Raw genomic sequence first — 13787 nt, 5'->3', positions numbered from 1 at the left:
CCCAATGAAGAGAATTCATCTCTGTACCAAGGGGATAGAAATATTCTCCCATATGTCTCCTAATTATGTTAGAGCTTTGTTTTCCATAATTAGCTTTTTAATCTGACTAAAATTAATTAATTTATGAGTCAATTAATTATTCTTATTTTATATATGAAAGATAAGTTTCTTTAAATAGTGAAAATCGTTATAGGGGAGATAATTGAAGTTCCTCACCAGGAATCTAGAAAATGATTTGAGTGACTATTTTCTGTTTTCTCCCGAGGATGGTACATTCCTAGTACCATTCTAGATGGATAAGAGAAAGTGAATTTATGATATACAAAAGGTGTCTTAGGGTATTAGGGTTTGGGTCTCGGGTTGAGAATGGCTGGGTCGTAGGGAGATGTGAATGAGAAATTCCATTTTAGACATTTTGATTTTGACCCTCAGGCAAACATGGCACTGTGAAATGGCAGGCAGTAATCCAATCTGGACTTGGGGATAGGTGGGCAGTTTGTAAAAGTCCATTTATGTTCATTATGCTATTTCACAGTTCTCTTAGGGAAAGAATGTACACCAAGAGCTCCGAGGGCCAGGGAGGTAAAGGAAGCCAGTGGGGGGCATGGTCATGAAAAGCCAGAGGGAGCATTCCTTGAATACTGTTGGGTGTCACTGTGAGTTCAAAATGGATGGAATCAGGGAAGTGATCATGTGGCTTACAATGGGCAGGTTGCTGGAGACCTGCCCAGAGAAGGGTCATTGATGGTTTGATGGAAGCCAGGTAGTCATGATTACTACAGCAAGTGGGAGGCACAGAGAGAAAGACAGTGAGTGTGGACTCCTGTCCTATTTTACAAATGGGGAACTGAGGATCAGAGCACTTAACCAGCTATTCAAGGTCTCTCAGTTCAGAAATCAAACCTGGTTCTTCTGCCTCATCTTTGGCATATACCCAGTGTTTGCTTCTTGAAGCTCAGAGTCCTTCCTGTCCCTGTGCTCACCCCACTGCTCCTCTGTGTGGGCTCCTAGGATTATCCCATGGACCCAGCCTGCCTATGCCTTGTACCTCTCAGGTTCTGCCCCAGGACCCTGGACTCAGCTTGGCACCCACACATGCGCACTCAGAAGGGCAGGGTTAGGAAAGCTGTTCGAGACAAACTGAATGAATAAACAATTGTCCTTCCCCTCATTTCCCAAGGACAGTCCTCAGAGGCAGCTCCTCCAGGATGACCCTATGGTAGCCAGCTCAACATTGGCTCTTCCTCTGACTATGGCCCCTTTCTCCTTCCTATCTTCACTGCCTCTGCCTCACTCCTGCCCCATGGAATTGCACTCCTTAATGAAGTCATGAGCAATTAAGCCTCCAGCTCTGCTCTCTGGGGAGCCCCCTATGATAGTGTAGTCTACTGTGTTCTCACCTTACTATATATGATGTTTAATTTAAGCTGTCAACTTGACTGGATTAAGGAATGCCAAAGATTAAGAGGCTTCTGGGTGTGTCAATAAGGTTGTGTTTCGGAATGATTGGCATGCAGAATAGCAAACTGAAGTGGAGACCCTCCCTAAGCATGGGCAGTACCATCCAATAGGAAGGTGGCTTGGATGGAATAAAAGCTGGAAGAACTAGTAAGCAGTAGCAGATGCAAGCTTGATTCTTCTTGAACAGGTTTTTGATTGCTGCTGAGATCACCTAGGATATCAGACTCCCACTTCTTCACTCTTCCAAAAGCGAATCTGCCAGTGATTCTCCAGGAAGTTTCCAGAAGCCTTCAGTCTTGGACTGAGGGAGCATCATAGATTCCTCTTGTTCAGAGGCTTCAGCCTCTTGAACTGTGGAGCTATTGGTTCCTCCAGCTTTGCAGCCTTCAGATGGCCATTGTGGACTATCCGACTCTGGCCGTGTAAGCCAATCTAATAAATCCCTGTTTTAATAATTATATTTCCTGTTGATTCTGTTCCTCTAGAGAACCCTGACTAATACACTATATCTACCAAGTTCTGCCCCAGCGTGGAGCCTTACATGTGTCTTTTCCTCTGCCAGGGATATGATCTCCTCCCCATTATTTTCCCAGCAGGTTCTACACATCTTAGATCTCAATTCAAATGCCACCATGATACCTTCCCATGCTTCAGACCTTGCATATCAAACTGCATCCTCCAATACATGCTCCACTTTCCCTTAGGACACTTATAGCTGCTAGTTGTACCAGAGGCCTGTATTCATATGTGGGCTCCTCAGTCATGTGGGCCCACCTCAGATTCAGAGGTTCATGAAGAGTATCTCACTACTTTGGAATTCTCACTTCATGTGTACGGAAGTGTCTGATGTGTTCTAGGTGCTCAAATGTGAATTTAGTGTACTAAATGAAAAGGTAAATAAATAAGAATACCTGCTTATTCTTTCACACACTTATATTAGGTCTATAGGAGTAAGTGGTATTATGGTTTGGCTATAAGGTGTCTGTGTTAGCACAGGAATTCTCAGAGGTGAAATGATTGGATTGTGAGAGCTGTAACCTAATCAGTTCAACCTTGTTTGAATGGAGAGACTGGGTGCTAACTGCAGGCAGGCAGGGCATGGATGGAAGAGGTACGCCATCGGGAATGTGTCCTGGAAGATGCATCTTCTCTGCAGCCATGATGTGCTGCCTCTCCTGGGGCTCAGAGCAATGGACTCGGCCCACCATGGACTAAACCTCTGAACCACCATCCAAAATAAATGTGGTCTCCTCTAAAGTGTTCTAATCGGGTACTTTAGTCACAGTGTTGCCAAGTTGACCAATATAGGTAGAGACAGAAGAAATATATTAATAGGATTGTTTCCCTTCTCCTTCCACTAAGTTTAAGCTCTGGTTTGTTGGCCAATTGATTAAACTGGCCAACCCTTTCCTCTCCTATTAAGCAAACCAAAGATGAGTATTTTGAAAGACAGGCAGCAGAGAAGCAGGGAGGAGGTATGCACTCACCCTGAGAACTGAAGGGGTTCAGAGTTGACTGCTCTATGACAGGGGGCAGCCACACCCTTCTGCTTGCCCTGGTGACTGATTAGCCTTGTTCTTGTTTACGACATTTTTGGGTACCACATCCTCACAAGTGGCTAGCAGAGGGGAAGCTGTGTGATGATGGTGTTGTTTCTTTTTCTTTTTTCTTAAATAGTTTAAAAATTCATTTAGGCAGAGAAAAGCACTTTTCTTAGGAAACGATTGAGAAGAAAAAAATAAGAGTAGGAGAAATATCCTCATTAAGTAAGTGGTAAGAATGTATTGGATGTGGTGAAATTAACGTCCGAGGAAGGTACTTATCCACCCTGTGTTGACTCCTTCAGTCATCCCTACTACTATCTCATTGCATTCACAGAGGTCAGGGAGTGTGCTAAAAGTCAGGATGGCACAGATGAGCAAAGTATCTGTGGTCTGCGTCCTCATTGAGCTCACACTATAAACAAGGAAAATAAGCCATATGACGCGACATAAAAGCCAAACCTAAGAACTACTATGACACCATATGAATGGGATGCCATAGTGGCAGGAAACGACCCCTAAAATATTTAGTGAGAGTAAGAAAGTGTATTTCCTAATTTATGACTCTCAGTATTGAGTCCTATTTCCTGTCAAATTAAAAGTTCAAGAATTAATGTTATTCAAAAAAATGAATGACAAATTTTGTGATTTTAGTTTTAAATGACTTTGTAATTGTACACATTTATGGGGCATGATGAGCTATTTCAATATGTATATAATGTATAATGCTCCAGGCAGGATAATTAGCATATCCATCACATCAAACATCATTCTTGTGATGAGAACACTATTAACTGTGGTTACTCCACTAAACAGTCTTTAAGTATGTGGCTTTCTGGGTCTGATCCCTTAACTCTGGTCCCTGGTTCAGAGATGCTGATTCAATAGAACTAGTGTGAGGTCAGAAAGTTATGTTTACAGGGTACCCCAGCTGATTCCATTGGTGGTGAAGAAGTATAAGACCCAGAAAAACAACGATTTAAAGCACATGCTATTGAATAATTTCTAATTATTCTTTTTTAGTTGAAAAATAAATCCTTACCTTTATTTCCTTTTGTTCATTCAGTGTTCTGGCTAATCTTATCTTAAAATATGATTCTGTCAGGAAATGATAATATTACTATAATCATATTGCCATTTCTATCTCACTTTATAATTTATAATATAATTAATTAATTCATTATTCATTAATTCATCAAACATTTATTGAGTGCTTATGCAGCACCAGGCTTTGGCCTAAGTGCTATGAATTCAAAAGGTAATTGCATATGGCCTGGGTCCAGAAGCTTATACACCTGAGGGTGGCAGACACGTGTCAGGAGACAGGTACAGTGTGATGTTCCTTGTACTGTGAGTAGGAAGAGAGGAAAGAGGGTTAAAAGAGAGAGGGGTCAGGGGTTTTTGCAGGAGTGAGGGCAGAGCATGTGCCAGAAAAGGCATCTTAACATTTAATGATAATAATTAATCAAATAATAGTGGTTATCATTATTATTGTTGATGGTGTTAATAATTGTATTTTCACTATTCTCTGGCAATAGCTTAGAAGGGTCAGTCATCATTCTACAGTATATGGGGCCATTTGTAAATGATTTTGGTGGGGTCCTTGTCTACACACACAATTTGACTTATAAATATGAAGTCAGCAGGATCATATGAAGTATAGTGCTTTATCAATAAGGATATAGGTACTTGCATATTTGTTTATGTGCAATAATTGCCCAGGAAGATTCTTCATAGTATCTGGGTACCATCACTTTGTGTTTGCATCCAAATGTCATCTGTCCATATTCTTTATTCTCAAATGTGCCATTTTTGCTAGGGCTTGTGTTTCACAATACACACAAATACAGCACCACTTGGGATGCTAAGGCTCTCTGCAACCTCCTTGTGTTGGAAGACTATAGATCCTCTTGCATCTGCAATTACCTGACACCATGCACAACTAACTACCAGTTATAACATCACTCATGGCAACGTGATCTTTTAAGCCACCCATGGATACTGGCTTCCAGGAACTAACATTTTTACTATGTTTTGTTGATGATGACCACACATGTAAGTCTTACCCAAAGCATGTGAAAAAATCTGAATAATAATTCATTTTTGGTCGTTATATTAATTTTGAATAATTTTGTTCTTTTTAGTTATATAGGACAGTAGATTGTATGTTGATACATTACATGGAGTGCAATTTATTCTAATTAGTATCCCAGTCTGTGGTTGGAATTTTATAGCATAAAGGCAAAATGAAAAGCCTTCTAATCATGCCTACTCTGGAACTCCATAGGCTACCATCAATACACCCTTTGAATGTGATCACTTTCAGTGTTGATCACACTCCTGCTTCTCATATCTGTCACTAGCTGAAAGAAGGTAGGCAGAAGAATAGTCCAATCCATGCAAGAAATGTTTAGCTCTCATCCAACATGACTTAAAACTGACCCTGGGGAGAATACAATGCCACTGTGTGAATCAGAGGCAAGAGAAGCATCGATCACAAGGGCTCACTGATGTTGAAGAGCGATGGCCTCCAAGGACCGGAGAACACAGACACAGCCAACTGCTGAGACTGCCTTACATGTGATGCGAAGTCTTCGGTTGGGGTTGGGAGACCTCCAGGGATATCAATGGCTGAGGGTGTACAGGGTAATGTGTAACTCGAGCCCAGCCACCCTCATGTGCCACAGATCAGAGATGGTACCACTTTGGCTTATAGATGGCTCAAGGCTGATACATAGGTCTGTACATGCAGCTCAAGCCAAGGGCTGGCAGTGGGCTATTGTTGGCCTAGAGCCCTGAGTTTGTTCTATATTCAGTATGAGAGAGAGTTGTCCCAAATCACTGTGTTAGGAGCATCCCAGCAGCTTGATCTTGCTCTAATCTATAAAAGAAAAATCACTGGCCACGGGGAATGATCTGCTCATCAGGCCATACTCCTGATATTGGGGTCAGGCCCTACAGTGATCTCATCAGCACCAGTCCCAGAGCAACATGGGTCTTTTGTTGACCCCACACAGGGAATGATAATTGAACACTGATCTGAGAGAAATGGGGACATAAGTCTACACATCTTCTGGTCAGGGACTAGGATTCTCTGCCTGGGGTTGTACTGTTGGCCTCCGGGTATTACTAGCTCAGAATGGGGGTTATGAATAACTCTTGACGAAGCGCTTCAAAGCCCTGGGTCCGCTGAGGCACAGAGTTCAGGCTTAGGCAGGGGACCCCTTACCAGATCTAAGGGCAGTAACTTCCCATATTATTATTTTCACTTTTCTAAAGAAAGACTGAAGACCAAGGGTCCAAATGTCTTACTCAGTGTCAAACAAATAGAACAGTAGGCTGGAATCAGGGTTTCAAAGCTCCAAATACATACTTTTTTTCCTCACAAATAAAATTTTTTTTAAAAAATTAACCAATCAGTTAATTTAACATCAGCTTAACTACACCATATATAAAGGTTAATCTATTGTAAAGAGAAAATTATTATGTATAAACTAAAACAAAATTAAAACAAACTTTTTCTTATTTACTATTTCAAACTATGGTGAGACAATGTGTCCCATTCAAGACAAAGTTCCTAGTGATCTCTTATATCTGTACAGCCCCTTATTTCCCAACACCTCTGAGAGTTAAGAGGACAGTGTTGGACAGCTGAGGACATGCAGTGGAGAGATGTTCACTGTTGTGCCTGGATCGTACAACTTCCAGCAGTGAGCCGGGGAGTCTTACCCTCTCTCTCTCCCTCTCACACTCTGCCTGCTAACTCACTGTGGGCATTTTAACCTTATCAAACAGTTTCTGACTCAGCATTCACGAAGCTTAACTATTACTGATTACGATTCTTATGGTTTCTTCTATTTTCAACTCACATCCTGCTCCTCCTGAGTTACTATGGAGACGTGACATATTCCTGGTCTCTCTGTAGGACAGTGACCTGGCATATTTAAAAATATGTTCTGGGTTTCTTAGCAACTCAGCCAACATTATCCATTTTTGCCTCCATGATCAGTTCTTTTGCTGCAGCAAATGAAACTCATATCATGGGCTGGCTTAGGGGGATGGTATGGAGTTTTTAGAAAGGAAGTAAAGATTAGGTGTATTAAATATAGATTCCATCCAGCAAATGCTGTCCCCTTTCCATTAAAGCATTTTTGAAAGTGACTAACAATGACCGCATGGAAAACCAGGAGACTTAGAAACTCCAAAACTTCAGTTCTAATCTTTTTTTTTTTTTTTTTGGCATTAAAACACTTAATATCACTAACCCTCTCTGAGCCTCAGTTTCCTCCGATCTGATATAGGACTTTATATCCTTCTTTTTATTAGTTGATTTGTTTGTGAAAATGGTCTACACATGAAAAGATCTTGAGTAACTAGTTTTAGTTTTGATTTGAGGACGTGTTCCTCTTTTTCAATTAAATAAGCTTTGTGCTGACATGTCTCTATTTTAGGCACTGAGGGGAGAAGCAGATGAGGCAGTGCCCACCCCCCCCCCCAACCCCGCCTGGAGAGGTTACCATCTGATCAGGAGATGAGAGATGAGAGGCATCAGCTGAGTTTTTTAGTTCAAGGGAAGTGAGTAATGCTATGGAAGTAGAAGTCCACCCCATGAACAATGAGCTTCATGGAACTTCAGAAAGTAGTGTTCCAGTGAACTGGGGGGACCAGGACAGCATCCAGGAGTGTTCAACATCTTAGAGGAGCAGCTAAGACCTGTGAGCCAGCTGCTCCTTCCTTCCATGTCTTCATCCCACCCACTACTGTCACTCCTACTACCTACAGGCATCTGATAGAGATGTTCTGAAAATTTTTTATTATAAAAACCTGGATGGATGATCATTTTCTTGGATGGGATTTGAGGCTGATTTGACTGAAGACTATGTATCAAAATGGATTATTTTCCTGAAATGGGTTTTTGGGCGGAGGAGAGCTATTTCATTAGCTAGTTCAAGATCTACAAAGTTCTCTGGTCAATTAAGTCTGGAGAAACTGTTCGTCTGTTATGTCTTGAATGTGTATGAGGGAATTGCTATATTGAAAGCTCTGAATTATTCCAGTTATAAAGCTTCATTAACTATTTTAAAAATGCAAATTCTAAAACTGAGTTACCACAGAATCTTATTATTATTTTGTGAGATACCTCATTTTGTGAAATGCACGTGGATATTGCTGCTTTAAAAAATTCATTTCATGGAAAAAGTGCCAAATGTATCTTATGTCTTAATACTCGCTCACCATTATGATTTTAAACAGTTTACAGTTTGAAAATTGCCTTAATAACATTATGTCTTTTGACCTCACAAAATTCTAGTGAGATAATGAGAGGATAGGAAATGGATACCTTTTATAGGTAAGGAAACTGAGTCTCGGACTGGTTTAGATAATTGAAAATAAATAAATGAAAAATGGTCGATAGAAGTCTGAATCTCACATTGAGAGAGTTAGCCGGATGGATGTTTATAATTGGTTAGAATTCCCCCGGCCTTCACAGTTCATCGATTTGATAAGTGTCTTTGAGTGTCTCCATTGAAGAATGCCCTTTGCTTGACAGTCCAGCGATTGGTTAGACAGTCTGACTCCATGGATCACACAGTGTAGTTAAACAACAACAACCAAAAAAAGCAGACTTCTAAACTGTCTAAAAAACTAGTATTCTACCCACTATAATCCAAGAAAATTCCAAGAAGTTACAGGAGTTAAGGGAGGGCTTCCCAAAGATAAGTTGAGCAGATGGAGGGACCGCATGGTGAAGGTCCAGTGGTGAGTGAGCACGTGGTGTGCTCTCATGGTTCAGTAACAGAGAGAATGGAGGCCGTTGGTGGATGGCAAAGGAGCCAGGGGACTGCTCTAGGGGGAGAGTGAAGCAGGTGTCAGAGAAAGCATAGGAATGACCCATCTCTGCTTCTCCAAAGCTGCGTGTATTACCAGACACAGGATACGTGCTCAATAAAACTTGGTGAAGAATATTAAAGGGGACTAGAGATCAGCTGCTCTTGTTAATCTCACATATTAGCCAGTCATCAAGATATCTTTTGAGATACCTTCTTCCCAGTATACCCTATTCATGGTACAACTACTGTGACCTAGATGTTTGTTGTGGCCACATCCTTAAAAACAGCCACAGTGATTAGAGTACTATATGGAAACAAAGAACAGAGGAATTTCCAGGGTTGAGAAGAAAGGTTATAACCCAGCAAGTGGCCTCACCTGGCTGGGCCCTGGAGGATGAGCAGAACTCTAGCTAGGTAAAGAAAAGAGGAACTTCCTCTAGCAAAAAAAAAAAAAAAAAAAAAGTTTTGGAATTAGGCAAGTCATTCCATTTAAGCAGATGAATACACAAAAAAACATACTCTAAGCATCCAATGAGGTGACTATGCTCCTGCCTCTAGGCTGCCACAGCTGTGGGGCAGGCTAATTTCAGAGGTCTTGCCACCCTGTCCCTGGGAAGAACCTGCAAACCATTTTCTCTATCTTGATAGATCTGAATGGAGCAGGGCATTCCAGACACTGAGAACACGAGGAAGAAAAGCCCTTCTGAGAGAGCACAAGGGGAACTGGAGGCAGGTGTCACTGAAGCAGGTGCACAGTAAGGCACAGAAAGGTGGGAGATTAGTGCAGGCATGGGCAAGGTTGGAACATGCAGGTCCCTCCTTGCCATGCTGAGGAACAACAGGCTTTATGCTATAAGCTTTCCCCCCATTCCAGACCATGCAACTTCTCTGGGCCACTGTATTGATTATCAGTAGGCTGACAATTAAATATCACCTTCTTGAGTCCCTCTAAGTGAAGGGGCTGAGACATGAATGCACACTGATTTCCCCAGGTGATTTTTACCCCTCATGAAAGTTTGAGAATCATGGTATATGATAACTAGAAATTTACAAGCAACGAAGGAACTTGTTGGATTTGTAAGTTAGAAAAACTGCTTGGTGTGCTGTGTGAATGTGGCATTGGGGTGGCCAAAGTGTATAGCAGAGAGACCAAGGTCAGGGGTGGTGAAGTAAATTGGGCAAGCATAAACTAGCATCTTTTCTTGACTTAAACAAATTTCTTCATCTGGGAACCCTGTGCCCTCCTCAGATGAATCAAATTATCACTAACAGGAACATTATTATATCATAATTCCCTAAGTATGAAGGGCACATAAAACTTTTTAAAAAGCTTCTTCACAGCAAAGGAAACAATTAAGAACATGAAGAGAGAGTCTAAAGAAGGGAGAAAATCTTTGCCACCTGTACCTCAGATAGGGCATTAATATACAGGATATACAAAGAACTCAAAAAACACGATCCAAAAAAATATCCAAATAACTCAATCAATAAATGGGCAAAGGCACTAAATAAACACTTCTCATAAGAAGAAATACAAATGGTCAACAAATACATGAAAAATGTGCAACATATCTAGCAATTAGAGAAATACAAATTAAAACTGTGCTGAGATTTCTTCTCACTCCAGTCAGAATGGCAATGATCAAGAATACAAGTTACAGTAAATGTTGGTAAGGATGCGTGGGAAAAAGGAACACACACATTGTTGGAGGGACTGTGAATTAATGCAACCACTATGGAACTACCATATGACCCAGCTATTCTACTCCTTGGTTTGTATCCAAAAGATTTAAAATCCACATACTACAGTGACACAGGCACATCAATGTCTACAGCAGCACAATTCACAATAGCCAAGCTGTGGAGCCAACCTTGGTGCCCATCAATAAACGAAAGGATAAAGACAATATGGTATGTGTACATAATGGAATGTTACTCAGCCGTAAAGAAGAATGACTTTATGGTATTTGCTCATATGGTATTTGGATAGAACTGTAGACTCTCTTGCTAAGTGAAATAAGCCAGTCTCAACAAGTAAAAGGTCAAATGTTTTCTCTGATATGCAGAAGATAATCTATAATAAGAGGGGGGTATAAAAAAGAATAGAAAAAAGATCAGTGGATTAGACAGATGGAAATGAAGAGAAGGGAGATGGGAAAGACAGTGGAATGAATCTGACCTAACTTTCCTATGTATGGATATGCATATTTCACCATCATGTATATCCATAAGACACTAATTTAAAAATAAAAATAAGGAAATAGCATAAAGATCTGTAGAGCAGAGGGAAAGAAACAGAGGAAAGGAGGAGAGGAGAGAAAGGGGAAGTATTGGGGACTTAACTATAAAAGCATGGAATATCATTTATTTTAATTATGTCAAAATGAATCCTGTTGTCATGTATAACTGAAAAGAACCAATAAAATATTTAAAAATTTTTAAAAATTAATAATAACAGTGACTCAAAATGACCTCCCTTCGTGTAAAGGTAATATGTATGACTCAAGTATGAGTCAAAAGTACTAAGAAACTTTATTCATGCCTTTTTGCTTGTTGTCAAAAGATTGTTCTCATGCTCTTATTTATGATGCAATGGAATTGTTTATGAGCAACTCAAAGCCATGTAATTAAATGAATTCAGTTTCAATTGTAATATTTAATTGATCCAAGCCACTTAGCATTATGCCTGTTTAGATAGCAATTAGCCATCCATAATGGCAGTGGAGGGCAGATGTAGGTACCTACCACTGGTAAGGCAGCAGTGGTAAGGTTAGTCATGAACTACCTGTAGGTTAGATATGCTATGAAACTGAGCTCAAATTTTTTTGCTAAATATCCCACATAAACTATATCTTAAAATCACACAGCATTTCAGGCCTAGGATTACATACTGTAAACTTGAATACCACATTGTTCCAATTTGACATATCATTGGAGTCAATATTTTTTTAAAAAAAATTAAATGACATGATTATACATATTTGTGGGATACAATATGATACTTGGACACATGTATATATTGTACAATGATCAAATCAGGGTCATTAGTACCTCAAACATGCATCATTCAAGGTCTTTTTCTAATGACATTTGCTTTAGTCAGTTTTGTGTCACTATGACAGAAAGACTTGAAAAGAACAACATAGAGGAGAAAAATTTTATTTTGTCTCACAGTTGCAGAGGTCTCGGTCCATCAATGGCTGACTTCATTGCTCTCCATTGTTCTGCCTGAGGTGAGGCAGAGCCTCATGGGGGAAGGGTGTGGAGGGAGAAAGCCACTCAGGACATGGCAACCACCAGGACAAAATATAAACCTGGAAAGCATGTCCCTAGTGACCCACTTCCTCAGCCACAGCCTTCCTGCCTACATCATCACCTAGTCACTCCCTCTCCATGAATTCATCCAGTTTTTAGGTCCCACCTCTCATAATCTAATTATTTCAACTCTGAAACTTCTTGCATTGTTTCACACAGGAAGTTTGAGGGGATGAGGTTTTTGGGATACCTCATTCCTAAACCATAACAACATTCTATCTCATAGATCTACTTGTAAGTTATTTTGACTAAGTTAATCATCTCTCGAAGATATTTTTTTAAATATTTTATCTTTCCTTGGCTCTTTTAGCATGTGCATGTATCATAAGTTTTAAAAAATGTTTTAATTAGTTAATAATGGCTATACACAATATTGAGGTTCATTTTGCCATAATAATAGAAGCATGGAGTATAATTTGCTCCACTGTAGTCTCCAGTACTCCCTATTTCCCTCCCCTTGTCCCTCCTCTGTTCCCCTTTCTCTACACTACTGGTCTTCCATTATTATATTTATAGTTTTTAAAAATTAGTTCTTTATATATACTTGAAGATGAAGTTTGCTGTGGCCTATTCATATATGTGCATAGTGTGGTTTGGTCAGTTTCATTTCACCCTTCCTTCCTTTTCCTATCTCTCCTCCCTACCTCTTTCCTTCTACTTTCTCTTATTTTGCTCTAGCATTTGCACATGAGAGAAAACATTGAACCCTTGATTTTCTGAGTCTGAAATAATCACTTAGCCTGATGGAAGGTTTCTGGTCTAATTTCTTCTACTTACTAGAAAATATCATAATTTCATTCATGACTGAGTGAAACTCCATTTTTTATGTATACCATATTTTATTTGTCTTTTCATCTGTTGCAGGCACCTGGGCTGGCTCCATAACTTGGTTATTGAAAATTATGTTATTATAAACATTGATCTGCCTAAAGCGTGTTGACTTTAGTTCTTTAGAATAAATACCAACGAGTAAGATATCTGTGTCATATGGTGGTACCATTCCTAGTTTTTTGAGGAATTTCCACACTGCTTTCCAAAGTGGTTGTACTAATTTGAAGATCCACCAGCCATGTATGAGGGTATCTTATTCTACTTCCTCACCTGCATTTATTATTATTTGTATTATTGATGATTGCCATTCTAACTGTAGTGAGATGAAATCTCAATATAGTTTTGATTTGCGTTTCCATGATTTCCATGGACGTTGAACAGTTTTCACATATTTGTTGACCACTTGCGTTTCTTCTTTTGAAAAGTGTCCATTAAGTTCCTTTGTCCATTTATTAATTGTGTAATTTGTTTTTTTAGTGTTAATTTTTTTGAGTTCTTTATATATTCTGAATATTAATCCCCTGTGAGAGTAGCATCTGGCAAAGATTTTGTAGGTTCTGCCTTCATGCTCTTCTTTACTTTGCTGTGCAGAAGATTTATAATTTGTTGTCTTCCCAATTTATTGATTCTTGGATTTTTTAAATGCATTTTAGGAGCTTGTTAAGGGAGTCAATGCCTACTCCAGGATGTTGGATTGTGGACTCCATTTTTTTTTCCAGCAGTTGCAAGGTCTCTAGTCTAATTCCTAGGTCTTTGATCTGCTTTGATTTGACTGTTGTTCAGGGTGAAAGATAGAGATAGTGCTGGA

The sequence above is a fragment of the Marmota monax genome, unplaced genomic scaffold, assembly GCF_021218885.2.
Source record: "Marmota monax isolate L192 unplaced genomic scaffold, Marmota_monax_Labrador192_F-V1.1 WCK01_AAM20220418_F8-fsc00003, whole genome shotgun sequence".
Taxonomy (NCBI): domain Eukaryota; kingdom Metazoa; phylum Chordata; class Mammalia; order Rodentia; family Sciuridae; genus Marmota; species Marmota monax.
The sequence above is the reverse complement of the archived record's forward strand: the minus strand, read 5'-3'. Positions refer to the sequence as shown.